Consider the following 13,128-nt stretch of genomic DNA (forward strand, 5'->3'; position numbering starts at 1 on the left):
GAAAAATCATTATAATCTTATAGTTTTAATTAAGCAGTCAATGACGGCAACTTATCTATTAATGTTTTATTATGCAGATTATTGCTTTTGGTAAAGGAGCTATTTGTTATTTCTACAAATCTATGATGCACACTTTACTTTCCAGGCACCTAAGTTTTTTACAAGATCAAGTAATTTACAGATGACATGTTTCTGTATGAATCCTCATTTTCCCTTTGCCAGTTATTTGCCCTCTAATACACTGCAAAAAAATTAATTATACAATTAATATTAGTCACTTTCTTGTGGATTTAATATTTTTATTAATGTCGTGATTAAACCCCTGAGTCTTTAAATTTATGTACTGAATGCATGTCCAACCCATTTGTTTGAACTTACAAAGTACAATCTTTCACTATCAAAATATGTATTTTCTAATCCTCTGGCTGTAGGTCTTTGCAGAGAAAACCTTTCAAACATCAGCTCATGCAACTCTGTCTCAAACAAATCAGTCCAAAGACAAGTAAAAACAGTGAAGACTAACAGGCTTCAAAAACACACTTCTTGTCTAAAAATTTAGGCTAGGAAACTTCTGATATCTGAACCCTACAGGAAACTTTTAGGGGCTTCATCCACCCAGGGAAAAAAAGGATCTGCATGAACAAGGGGACTATCAGGCACATGGAGTCTCCAAATGACACAGATTCTGGGGTGAGCAGATTGTCTTTGGTTTAGTTCTCAATAATTAGAGCATGTCAGCATCCCCAGATTCCCCGTTTTACACCAAGTGGTAGCGTATGGGAGGTTGCTGATGGCTTGACGCCTCCTGCCCATCCCCGCCCTGCCCAGGCTTAATCCCGCTCCTGAGCCCAGCCCAACCTGCTGGGCTGCTTCTCCAGCATTTCAGCCCAAACGGCCTGACCTGGTGATGCCCCTGGTCATGGCGGGGGTTGGACAAGATGACCCAAACCATCCTGTGATTCATCTTATGTAATAAAGAAGGTTTGACACAGCTGTTAAGTGATGTTTACCACACTCAACAGAAATGCTCACGTCATAGCAATTAACTTGCTGTTGCAGCACTGTACTCTCAGTAACCCACATTTATAACTTCAAAAAACAAATTTGGACCCTCCTAGGGAGGCAAGAAAACACCCTGTGGCGTTCAGAGGGACCTGGGTTATAGTCTGAAAGTCATTCAGGAGAGCATCATCCATGCTTCGTGTTCTTTGCACACCTGTTGACATCAAGACTATTTTTGCAGCTTTAAGTTAGTTCTGTAATTTTAGCTCTTTCGCTTTCAAACACATTCAACAGTAAATTGTTCTCTAAGTTCTGAAAAACAACCTAAAAAGTTACCCAAGTTTTGTTGTCACTGTTTTAGGTCATACGCACACATTAGTTAAAAAAGAGTAACTATTTGCTTTAAAATGCAGTTCCAGTGTTTTACCATCATGAATTATTAGGAGCTGTGTAGGGAACTTCATCTCATTTAGCACTTGAGCGACTTAGAAGCAGCTCATCTAGTACAGTTCTGCCGTGCTGTACTGAGCACCGTTTGCTGAGCACAGCTGTCTGTGCTGCTTTGATTCTGAAATATGGCAGTGCTTGGACCGGTGGCCAAGACAGGATCAGTCTGTGATCAGTCCTGCGTGTCTGCACAGAACCTGCTGTGCAACTGAACCATACAAAAGAAACAAACATAAAACCCCCTCAAAACTAGGACGGACAAATGATTTCTGATAGCTCCCAAGCCACGCAAGCAAGTCTCTTGGAACAGGACATGCAAATAAGCAGGTTGGCATGGGGGAAGGTTTGTATTTGCATTTCCTGCTTCATTTTGTTTCGTCAGGAGCAAAGACTCTGCTGCTGGAGCGACCAGAGAGCCTGGCTCCAGTTCTGCTGGAATATTCACATTGTTCCCCAAGTCACATTGCTGAAGCTTGGTGTCATCAGGCCAGCGCCCCAGGTAGCATGGCTGCTGTGGGCACGCACTGGTTAGAGCTAAGCTTTAATTAACGATGACAGTGTCATTAATACGCTTTAAAAAACCCCAGGCTAACCCCACACCCCAAGCTCTGCCTCTTGCCTGCTCCTGCTCTCTCAGCTGCTCCACGCTCCGTGTGTGTGCACCACAGACACGTCCAACCGTGTCTCACCACCACAGCACATCAACTTATTACCACTGATAAGTTATTACATTTTGAGCACAACGCTCAAAACTTGGAGCCTAGAGGGTGGTAAAAGAAGGCATCTAATTAGACAAGAGGAATGTCATGCAAATTATTTCTTTCCTAAGACAATAGTATCAGTCGAGAAAGAAATCCAGGCTCTTCTTTATCTTTGCCACTGTAACTAGAAGGAACTTTGCCAGAAACAGACCCAAGCTAATTAGAACATATCCTCTTGTTTTTAATAAACATCCTGTGCCATTGTTCTGATTCAAGACTGAAAAATGGTGGTTTGGGCGCTGTCTGGCGAATACATGCGAAATGTGCTGTCCTGACAGCCCAGCTGGGAACCTGTGAATCCTCCAGTTATTCTCGGAACAATACAGAATAACTATGGGATGAAGAAGCAGAATTATCTTATTTTGTGCCCTGCCAACACCCCTAATTGAATCACTGACCCTTCTGCCAGGAGAGTGAAGAAGGAGCTTGGCTATGACATTTGTACCCATGCCTGGGAACTGGAGAAAGACTGCAAACTCCTTTTCCCCTACATCTGCCCAGTGGATTTTCCACCTTGGCCATTAGCTGCTTGTCTGAGTTCAAACTGGTTACCCAGATGTGGGAATGGATTTTGTTAAAGCTCCTTGGAGCCTTCTCACCCACCAGTATCCACCTGCCCTCCCATAAACCGTGCAACCACTTTTTCATTAGAAAATCCATCACAGTTCCAGGACAACCCGTTAAAGATTAGGATCCACCTGAAGGGTTCAAAATGGTCAGGGCTGCCCCACCAGCACCATTTGTAAGGGGAGTGATGGTCCTGCATGGAGCGTGGTGTCGGGCTGCCAGCGTTCGGGGGTGTTTCAGCATCCCCCAGCATCACCTCCCTGTGCTCTGCTGACGTGTGGCATCTGGGCTGGCACTGCCTGGGACAAATGGGCCCAGGGGCCCAACTAAGGTTCTATTTATTCTTTTAAATGCTAATAAATATTATGGATATCTGTGAAGAACTGTTCTGCAGTTTGTAAAGTGAAAGGGAGATTAAATAATTAACAGGCAAAGGAGAAGGACCTAGAGATCCCAAGACACGAAACAGCAGATTGATTTCACAGGACCATTTCTGGTCTTTTTCACGATGCCACGTTATTTCCCAAGATTAATGAGGGACTTAACTCTCGCCACAGATGTGGTGCTGCCCCCCAGAACAGGGACCAGCTCACCGCGGGCCGCCCGGTCCCCGCTGCCGCTAGAGGTCCCTCGAGCACCGGGATGGGGACGGGCGGCAGCGCCGGGGCTGGGACCGCCGGCGCTCGGGGTGCGGGGATTGAGGGTGTGGGGGTGCTGGGGCTCGGGGTTCGTGGATTGAGGGCTCGGGGTGCCGGGGGCCCGGGGACTAAGCACCCACGAAGCTGCAGAACCCCCCGGCTCCGAGTGGGAGCTCGCTCCGAGGTGACCCGCGGGATTTCTGTCTGCGTGTCCTGCCCCAAACTGCGGTCGCACCGAGCGCAGGGCCCGGGGCGGGGGCTGCAAGTGCCCCGGGGGGAAATCTTGCAGCCCCCGTCCCCCGCTGTAGCCATTGCTGCTGAGAAAAGTGCTGGTGCCTGTTATGGGTGGTTGGTCCCTTCAGGAAGGGCAGGAACATCCCTTTGTGAACACACAGTCACATCAGGTAGCAAAATCAGTAGCGGTTTGTGCACAGTGCAGCCCCACACACGTGCCCCGTTCAGGCGAGCGCAGAGACATGAGTCCTGTCGGTGCGGAGCATCCGTGACTCTGCTGCAGCAACCGAACAAACACCGTGGGCCACGCCGGCGAACTCAGCAGCTGTCACTGTGCTCCCCCATGCCACCTGCACTTCCCCCGGGCTCTGCAGCGGAAGCCCCCACAGGTCTGTCCCCATAGGTGCTGATGAGCCCCTTCTGCTCCCCAGGCCCTGCCTCAAACCTTTCCTGCCTCCCCTCATCTCCGCTCTGTGCAGCCTCTTGACCACATCCACCCACGCACATCAAAGCAGCCTCAGCTTCCCTTCTAATTCTTAGCTTTGTAATACATTTGAATCAGAGTTAATTAGAAGGATCAAAGGCTCCTGCTCTGTATCCTCCCAAGTGCTCGTTCTCCGGCCCCGGCCATGCCCGGCTGGCTCTGCACGGCAGCTATCGCAAGATACAGATGTCAAGTTTCAGAAGATGGAGAGCCAAAATGGAGCGCTTTTCCTCTGCAAACTCCCTGCGCAGTTGTGCTAATCACTCAGGAGACGCTGCTGAGTTTGTGGAATTGGCTGATGATGGGACCGCGGTGGTTGACTTTATGCCTTAGATGCTGCCTGTCTTTGAGTCATCGTTGTTCTGAGTCACCAGCAGCTGTTAATCCCTTCAAGATAACGGCTTCATCCAGCTCTTTCTATGCAGGTACTTTCCCCTCTATGCTTACATTACAGAAAAGGGAATAAATACATGTGAGGTGAGGTCCAGGACACGCTGCAGGGTTGCTTGTCACACCAGCACTTGTGTCACCTTGTGGAGCCAATGCTGCCGGAACCAGGGCTCTCTGTGGGCTTGGGGGCTCCTGGCACCCCTGAGCTGCAGCTGGTGTGACATGACCCTGCAGGTAGACCCGCCTGTCCCTGTCCCGCTGGGCTGTGCACTGCCAGGAGCAGCACTGCACCACGTGGAACCACCAGCCTCCTTGGCAATTGCTGCACCACCCCCAGGAAAGACAAGCTGAAATCAAGCATTATTTGTAGCCATCATTCTAAAACCTCTCCACATACTTTGGTAAATTGTTCCCACATTAATTTCACTCTTTCTTACAAAACACTTCCACACACAGGTACATGGGGACCACAAACAAGTGATTGTTCAAACCCCTTTTTGACAAGATACACAGGCTCACCTCTTTAATCTCTCTCTGTGGCAGATTTTCAGACCTTGAGCAGCTCCCGTAGCTCCTGCCAGGACCCTGCAGCTTCTTAACACCTTGCTGGAGCGCAGACACCAGCACTGGCCATGGGATGTTACTGGTCACACTGATGCTGTACAGACATAACATCCTCTCTGTGGATATTTCTTTGGGATTTCCCTGTTGATCCCCAGGAATCCTGTTCCCTGCAGCACCAGGGATGGTTGGGATCACATGCAGCTGGTCCCTGCCCTGGGCCCAGAGCCTGGCCCAGAGCCACTGCTTGGCAGGACCAGCCCCTCTGCCCGTGTCCTCTCACCCTGCCACTGCACCAACCAGTTCCCTCTTTATTTTTGTCTTTTGGTACCCTGGAACTCAGCTGGGCTGTATTGGCCTCACCCATTTCTCAGGGATGGATTTCTCCTCCTGTGGTGTTCCCTGTAATCCAGGGAACAGCAGCCACGTTTGTATGCAGAGTTTAGGAGCTACCGGGCAATTAAATTGAATTCTAATTATTGTATACCACATATTAGCAATTTCTACCATGATAATATTAATTGCTAACAAGACGATAAGACATACCAGGCAGTCATGATAGAGCATGTGTTTGCTTGCTTGGGAGCTACATGTGGAAGTGGAACATCTGGAGTAAGATTCAACAACCGCTGCAGACACAGAGAACTGACAGCTGGAAGCCATTGCCTGGCCTGGCAGTGCCAGAGTTTGGCATAAACCTTCAGCCTGCCCAGGGCTGGAGTTCAAAGGAGGCCAAAATTTCCAGTTCTTGGGGCAGTCTCTGTAGTGACCTTCACCTCTGCCAGCCTGGTACCACCATTAAAATGTCACTGGTGGCCATGGGGGTGGACACAGATGTTCAGCTTCAGCTGAGCAGTGAGGCTGCTGCTCTGGTTGAGCAGGACCTGCTCTGAGATTGCCGTGGGCACTCTGGCAGGTGCTGGGCTGCCGGAAAGTCCTTGCCCTGTCACAGCCAACATGTTAAACAACCGTATATCACAGAGGAAAAACCGAGGAGATCAAAGCTGAGGCAGCTGGAACGGGCTCTGTGACTGAGTGCATCCCTTTGGAGAGTTATTCAAGGACAGAACGAGCCCCAGCAGCTGTAAAATTAACCCAAACACAAGTCTTGAAAGGTCCCACAGGAACAGCGAGCAGTTGGCTTGCAAGAAAATGCTTCTCGAGGAGACGGGCTGGGCTTAGGGCTTTCAGGGAGAGACGCAGCCACCCAGGGATGTGACAAAATTCTCTGCGTGTTTCTGTGCAGGAGGAGCAGTGGCACTGGGGCCAGGGGGAGAGGGCTGTGCAGGGGGGGCTGCAGCACACATGCAGAGCTGGGGCTCAGGGGAAGGGTGGGGGCCCAGAGTGTGCCCTCCACGTCACCCAGCCTGGGACCCTCCTGCCTCAGAATAGGGGTGGCTGCCCAGAGCAGGCTCTGCTCACCTGCAGCAATAATGATTTCATATCAGTTTCCTTTCAATGAGGTAATTTTGTCCCAAGGGTTATTTATTTGTCTATTGAAAAAATGGGAAATAAAACCTCTGTGTGAGTCAGACAGTCTGCATTACAAACCCATGATAAATTACATTTGGACATATGCTAAGTGACATTTACCAATAAATTTATGCAGATTTCTCCTGTAATCCTTCTCCTCCATTAAAAGTAATAATACTTTCTGTAACGCAAATGCACTGCTACAGCCTTGCCACATCAAACAGGATCTGTGCTGAATTGTGAAGAATTCTAAATGATGATTTTCATTGTGCTCATGAATAATCATTTCCTCCAGACGATTATTTAACAATGCCTCGAAAGGGCTGCATGGCTCATGCCTGAGCCTCCTTCAGGTACGGCTGCTCCAGCTACCCAGGTCTGGCAGCTCTGACCAACCTTGCAATCAGATTTTATGCTCATCTTCCTCTTGCTTCATGCATTACTTGTGTAGTGCGAGATGTAATGGGCTCTGCAGCCCCCACTGCACCTCCCCAGCACAAACCTGCCCACGGGAACAGCTTGCGAGGCTCCGCCGTGGGATCACACTAGAAGTAGGACTGGGAGGGTTCAACACACAGCTCAAACCACTACCTTCCATGTTCTTGACCAAAGCTTTGAACTTCTTCTGAAGATGCTGCAGAAATGCAGCAGCTGCTGCTTCTTCAGCTTCTAATTCAATCATGTGCTTGTTGGCGGCGTTACAAGGAAAAGCTCCCTCTTCCCGCTCCCCTCTTGGAGCTGCTGTTCTGGAGAGGGCAGGAGAAAAGTCAAGGCACTGGACAAGGCCCAGGGGCTCCGTGACATATCAGGCACCTGGGGCTGAAAGCAATCACCCCATAAAGCTACAGGCTGTCTGCAGGTCGGACTGACCAGAGATCACAGCGAAAACCACAGAGCATCAGCGGGCGGCACGCTGAAGTGCAAAGCCCTTTGCCACTTCTTGTCAGTGGGGTTTATATTTTTAATCATTTTTTAAAATGATTACATTTTGAGCAGCAATGATCTAAGCTAATGAGCAGCCTGCCACTTTGTGGCTCGGCAGGAAGAGTCATATTGCTGGAGTTGTGGGGTTTTTTTTCCTTCAATCCAAAACAGAGACACTATGGAAATAAATTATTTCTTTTCACAGTTGTTTAATATAATTTTCTCCCTGGGTTTTATGAGATGCTGCAGCTCATTAAAATAACGATCAGACCCAGGGATGGGACACAGGCGCTGAGCAGCAGCTGCAGCAGGTCCTGTGCCCATCAGGTTGGTTTTCCACCAGGTTTTTGGCTCTCTGGGTGCTCAGTGCCATGGAGCTCCTGCCCAGCATTGGGCTGGGCACAGTGGTGTCCCTGTGTCAGCAGTGACAGGGACATGGGGACCCGCTGCGAGGGTTGTGTGGGACCAGCCCCCTCACCTGCACTGGCATCTATCCAGTGACAGCTTAACCTGGGCTGCCGCTGCCTTCAAAAATGAAGTTTTTAAAGATGTGAGCTTCGAAATTCTGGCCTTTGTATAAATGTTTTAATTACAAGTTTCCGGAACTTTTTTCCTAAGACAAACACATTTTAATTGTAAATTGCTTCTGCCGTCTTTAAGCATCCCCTAACACTGCTAGCAGCTGTTGCTTTTAATGTTTAATGACATTGTCTTTGGGCTGGGATGCAGCAGCCACCCTGCTCTGCAGGCACAGGGGGGTGACACCAGAGAGGTCTGAGATGGCACTGGGTAAACCCCAGCGTCAGTTTGGGACACAGGAGAAGGACAGAGCCACCCAGACCTGGGGACTGAGGTGCCCGGTTCTCAGTGCACGGCGCTGTGACATGTGTCCCTGCTAAAAGGGACAGGTCACCTGCAGTGAGCCATATCCCACCCTGCTGGGGACTCCACTGCTTGCAAAACCCACCGGTAGCATTTATTTTCCCACAATGAGGACAGGGGACAGAGCTACGGACAGCAAAGGGCAGGAGGAAGGTGCTGCCTTTGCAGTGCCACCCAGGCAGTGTGGACTCTGACAGCAATAAAAGGTAATTAGCTGGCTGCGTATTGCTGACAAGGGCCAGGACACAGAGGCTAATTAGAACTGAGAAGCTAAAGGAAATCGCCTACCTGCTTTGAGCTTCAGGCTGCACAGGAAAAAAAGCCCTCCATTAAAAAAGAAAGAAAAAAGAGCGTGCAGTTTTAAATATTTGCTATTTACTTGGAGGTTAGAGAGTGCTCGTTAGCCTTTTCAATTATTTTTGCCTGTTTGCTGCTGGGTTAACTGGCTTGAAATTCTCTGTGAACAGATATGATGCACTTAAAGAGCATCTGAAAAGCTCGTCTCAGCTCCCCGGGGTGCTGGGGAGAGCGAGCTCCTCATTCATCCCGGCTGGCGATAGTCCTGCTCCTTGTGCTCACGTGTTCTCGCTGGTTTTACAGGTTTAAATAGCAACCCCTTACCTGCTGCTGATTTCTTGCTTTTCCGTTTGCTGTAAACCTGAGTGAGTCAAACCCACACTTTCTGCTCAGCCACATCCCCAATACTGACAATTCTTGCAGAGCTCACAGTGTAGTGGGGGGTGACGTGGGACCAGGGTCTTGGGAGACACCAGAGGGGCCAGTCCCAAGGGATGCAGTGATCTCAGCTGCATCCCACTGTGGGGCAGGACCAGGTCCTGCAGCCCCAGCTGTGCTCCCCGGTCCAGCCCCCAGCTGCCCACACCCCAGCTGCAGGTGTGGACAATGCTGCCCTGATTGCCCTCTGTGCTCTTTGGAGAGCCCCTCGTGGTGCCCGGGGTGGTGCTGCGGGGATGAGGGACACCCATAGTGACCCATATGGTGACCTTGGGACAGGCTCCTGCTGTGCTTTGGACATCCATCCACAGGCTGTCCCCGGTGTCTGGGACAGCCCTGTCCCACAGACCATCATTAATGTCACCTGTATCTGCCCAGCTACTTCCATCTCCCCAGCTGCAGTCAGGCGTTGTCACCACACCATCGCATCCCGGTGCTGGCTGCCCATGCCTGGGGTTCTCCCAGGCTGCAGAATCACTGCTCAGCTCCCATTCAGCTGCAGAATTTACACCCCAGTGTTGGGATTTCCTGCCAAATTTCATTACTACATATGCTCTTTTTTAAGGCTGGTAATAAAGCACAGCGGACATGGTCTCCATCGCTATGCAGGGGACATCCCCCTCTCGCAGAATGGGGCTCCTGGGAGGCTCCTCAGCTGTTTTATCTGTTCCTCTGTGCTCTTAATGAGTCGCTGCAGCTGGAGCTGTGGGATTGCTCTGTCCCACAGGCTGCCAGGACGTGCAGAGGGACGGGCAGAGGGATTCACTGCGTTCACACCCGCGGCATTCACAGATGCACCATTCACACCCTCAGCAGTCACATGCACAATTCACACACTCAGCGTTCACACCCACAGCGTTCACACCCACAGCATTCACACCTGCAGCGTTCACACACACACTGTTCACATCCACAGCATTCACACACACTGTTTATACACACACTGTGCACACACACACTGTGCCTGGCAGTCACCGCAGCCCTGTGCTCCTCAAGGAATGGGCCACGGGCACCCACCGCCCTCCAGGCCTTGGAGAGGAGTAGATGAGGCTTTAGAACCTGCTTGGAATATTTACTATTGTTTTTAATCTGTGTGAATGCGCGAACCTAAACACAGAGCTCAAATAGCATTTGGAGCCAGGGATCATTAGGAGTCACTGGGACAGAGCCAGCTATTAAAAGATAATAACCACTTACACGTTTATTAATTATGCCCTTGCTATGGAAGAGGACTATTTTTAGGCTGGAAGTTTGTGTGGAAAGGGCTCTGCTCCTCCCAAGGGAGCATCCTGCAGCCATCACCCCTGTGCCAGCACACTGGGGGCTCAGAGTGGGGACCCCCCAGCAGCAGCTCCACAGGGTGCTGGGGGCTTTGGGGGCACCGGGTGCCAGGGGTGCCCAGAGTCCCCAGCTGTGCAGGTTCCTGCACTGGCTTGTGATTGAAACCCACCCTGCCCAGCCCCGCAGCCATGAATCCTCTCAGCACTCCCACTGCTCCGCTCACAAGGTGCTGGCAGCATGTTGCCTTTTATTCCTTTGCCTTTTTTATTAAATTTTTTCCCTTTCTCTCTCTAAATCTTCCTTTGAAACCAAAACTTCCTGTAGTTTGAAATGGACAATCAGGCCGCCCCGGCAGCTGCAGCCCGAGAGTTTCAGCTCTTGGCAGGAGGATCAGAACTACAAAACTATTTCTTTGAGGCAAATTATGCATTCATCTAGCTCATTTGAAACAAAATATGATTTGCAATTTAACTTTCCATAATGAGCTCCTGCTATTATACCGTTTCCATAATGGCTGGTTTCATTGGAACAGATTGTTGGTGCACATGGTTTACAAAACATTTTCAATGCAAGCCCCGTTTTTTCTTATTTTAAATAGCAACAGCTGCTAAGCATGATAATTATTGTATTTCATCAAAATAAACTTACCAAGTTGCTTCTTAATGCTACTCATTGCAGTTTTCCAATGGACTTATGGGTTATTAAAGAAGCTGAAACTTCAGTTCTGCAAAGAGAGAGAAGCACTGCAGACACGAGCTCAGCACCCAAAGGGCAGGGTGGCAGGCGCCAAGTCCTCCCCAGGAAGGCAGGGTCCCCCTTCACCGCCCCGTCCCTGGCATGTCCCCTCCATGACCCGCTGTCCCTGCAGCATAACATGCAGTGTTCAGCCCCAGGACCTGCCGTCCCTGCCGGGGTTTTCCAGCACTGCCAGCCAGGGCTGTGACAGCCATGTGAACGCTAATGAGGCTGGAAGGAGAGGGAGTCACTAAGGAAACCAAAGAGGATGGAAAGAAAGTTGCTTGATAAGAGAGCTAAACCCATTGCAAATGGAGAAAAAGAGAGCAGAAGGTGCAGCCCCTTGGCCTTGGGGAGCAGATTCATGCAAGCGAGGACATGGAGCCTTCTGCTCACCTCAGTTACTGGTACATCGGATCCTCCCTTCATTTAGACACAAACTTTGCAAATTAGATTGTCTGTGTTATATATGACACAAATTCTTGCCCTTCCTGGCACCTCTGCCTCAGCCCATGGCTGCTTCAGGTCAATGCCCCTGGCTATGCAAGAATTGTAGTGCCAAACCCCAAGAAGACGGAAAGGGAGAACAGTTTGTGCAATCCTGGCACTGCTTGTTGTCACCCTTGTTGTCAGCAAGCCTGCAATAATTTATATCCTTGGCAGGCTCCTTTTGACCAGAGATAGAAACCAGGTTATCAAGAAAAAGGGAAAATACTCCTTGTTTTGACTAGAGGGAGGTTAATGACAGAAGGACAAGAGTTTATTGGCAAAGAGACTTTACTGTGCAAGCAGGTGAAAGTCTTATTTGTTCAACATTTTCTGGGGAACTTTTAAGAGCTGGGTTTAGTGGCCATGGTCAGCTGAAGATTTATGCGTGTGGAGGCACCCACAGTAGATGATAACGATGCTGGAGAAGCTGTTCCAGCCCTCAGCTGAAAGGCTGCCCTTTAAAGCATCTCAGCACCTCAGCATTTGGATTTAGATGACATATAGTAATGGCACCACAGAAGCCATTACTGTCCATCAAGTAAATAATAAACATGTAATATAAATTTCTTGGACTTACCTAGGCTTTCATGAGCTATTGCAAATAGTGAAAAAAACCCCAACAAATCAAAGCAAGAAAGGGCAAAGGACAATGTCGAGAAGGGAACAGCTGCTCTGCAGGAACAGGGTCCGAGGGAGCTTCCCTTACAGCAAACCATGGTGAAGTCTGGGTGTTTATCCTGATGCAGATTTGGACTTGAGAAAAAGGGTGAAAAGCAAAGCTGCATGCTGCAGGCAGGGCCCAGCCAGCATCTCCCTCTCTTTGTGCTGGCAGCAGGCGGGTGGCCGCTGGGTTTCCATCCATTACAGCAGCAATACAGTGACTAGAAACCTCTCAGGAGGTAGGAGGAACGTCAGCTCATGGTGACCGGTGAGAGAAAGCCCCAGCAATGACTGGGGCCATCTCCAGCTCCCATAGCCACAGCTGGATCCCTCCGCACCCCTTGGGGCTGCACCACCCATGCTGCGTTCCCTGCGATGCAGAGTCAGTCCCCTTTGCTCCTGGGGAGCTGCGAGTGACCCATGGTGACAGTCACCATTGTATGTGACAACGAAACACAGGTGCTGACCTCAGCAGTCAAATTTGCTGTCCTACCATTACTGGGTCTTTGCTTTGTCCATCCAGCGGGATCGCTCCAAGGGCAATGCCCGAATTACCTGAAGTCTTTTGCTCCGGCCAGATGAGCCTACAAGGTAGTGATGATTTTGTGCTATTTACAGTGATCACATGATAATCTAAAACCACATACAACCATTTCAGGATAAATATAGAGCCGTTCCTGTGCACAGCAGCACCCTTGATCAGGCTGCTCAGAAACAAGTGGGGGATTGGGTTCGTTTGTGTGATGTGGGTCTGCTGGGACGTGGCGAATGGGGAGTGGGTGCATCCACACTTGGCCTCCGTCACCACCTGGGATGTCCTGCCTGCAATGGACACTGGGCACTGGCACAGGGACAGCATGGCTGG

This window comes from Columba livia, chromosome 15 (assembly GCF_036013475.1).
Source record: "Columba livia isolate bColLiv1 breed racing homer chromosome 15, bColLiv1.pat.W.v2, whole genome shotgun sequence".
Classification (NCBI taxonomy): Eukaryota; Metazoa; Chordata; class Aves; order Columbiformes; family Columbidae; genus Columba; species Columba livia.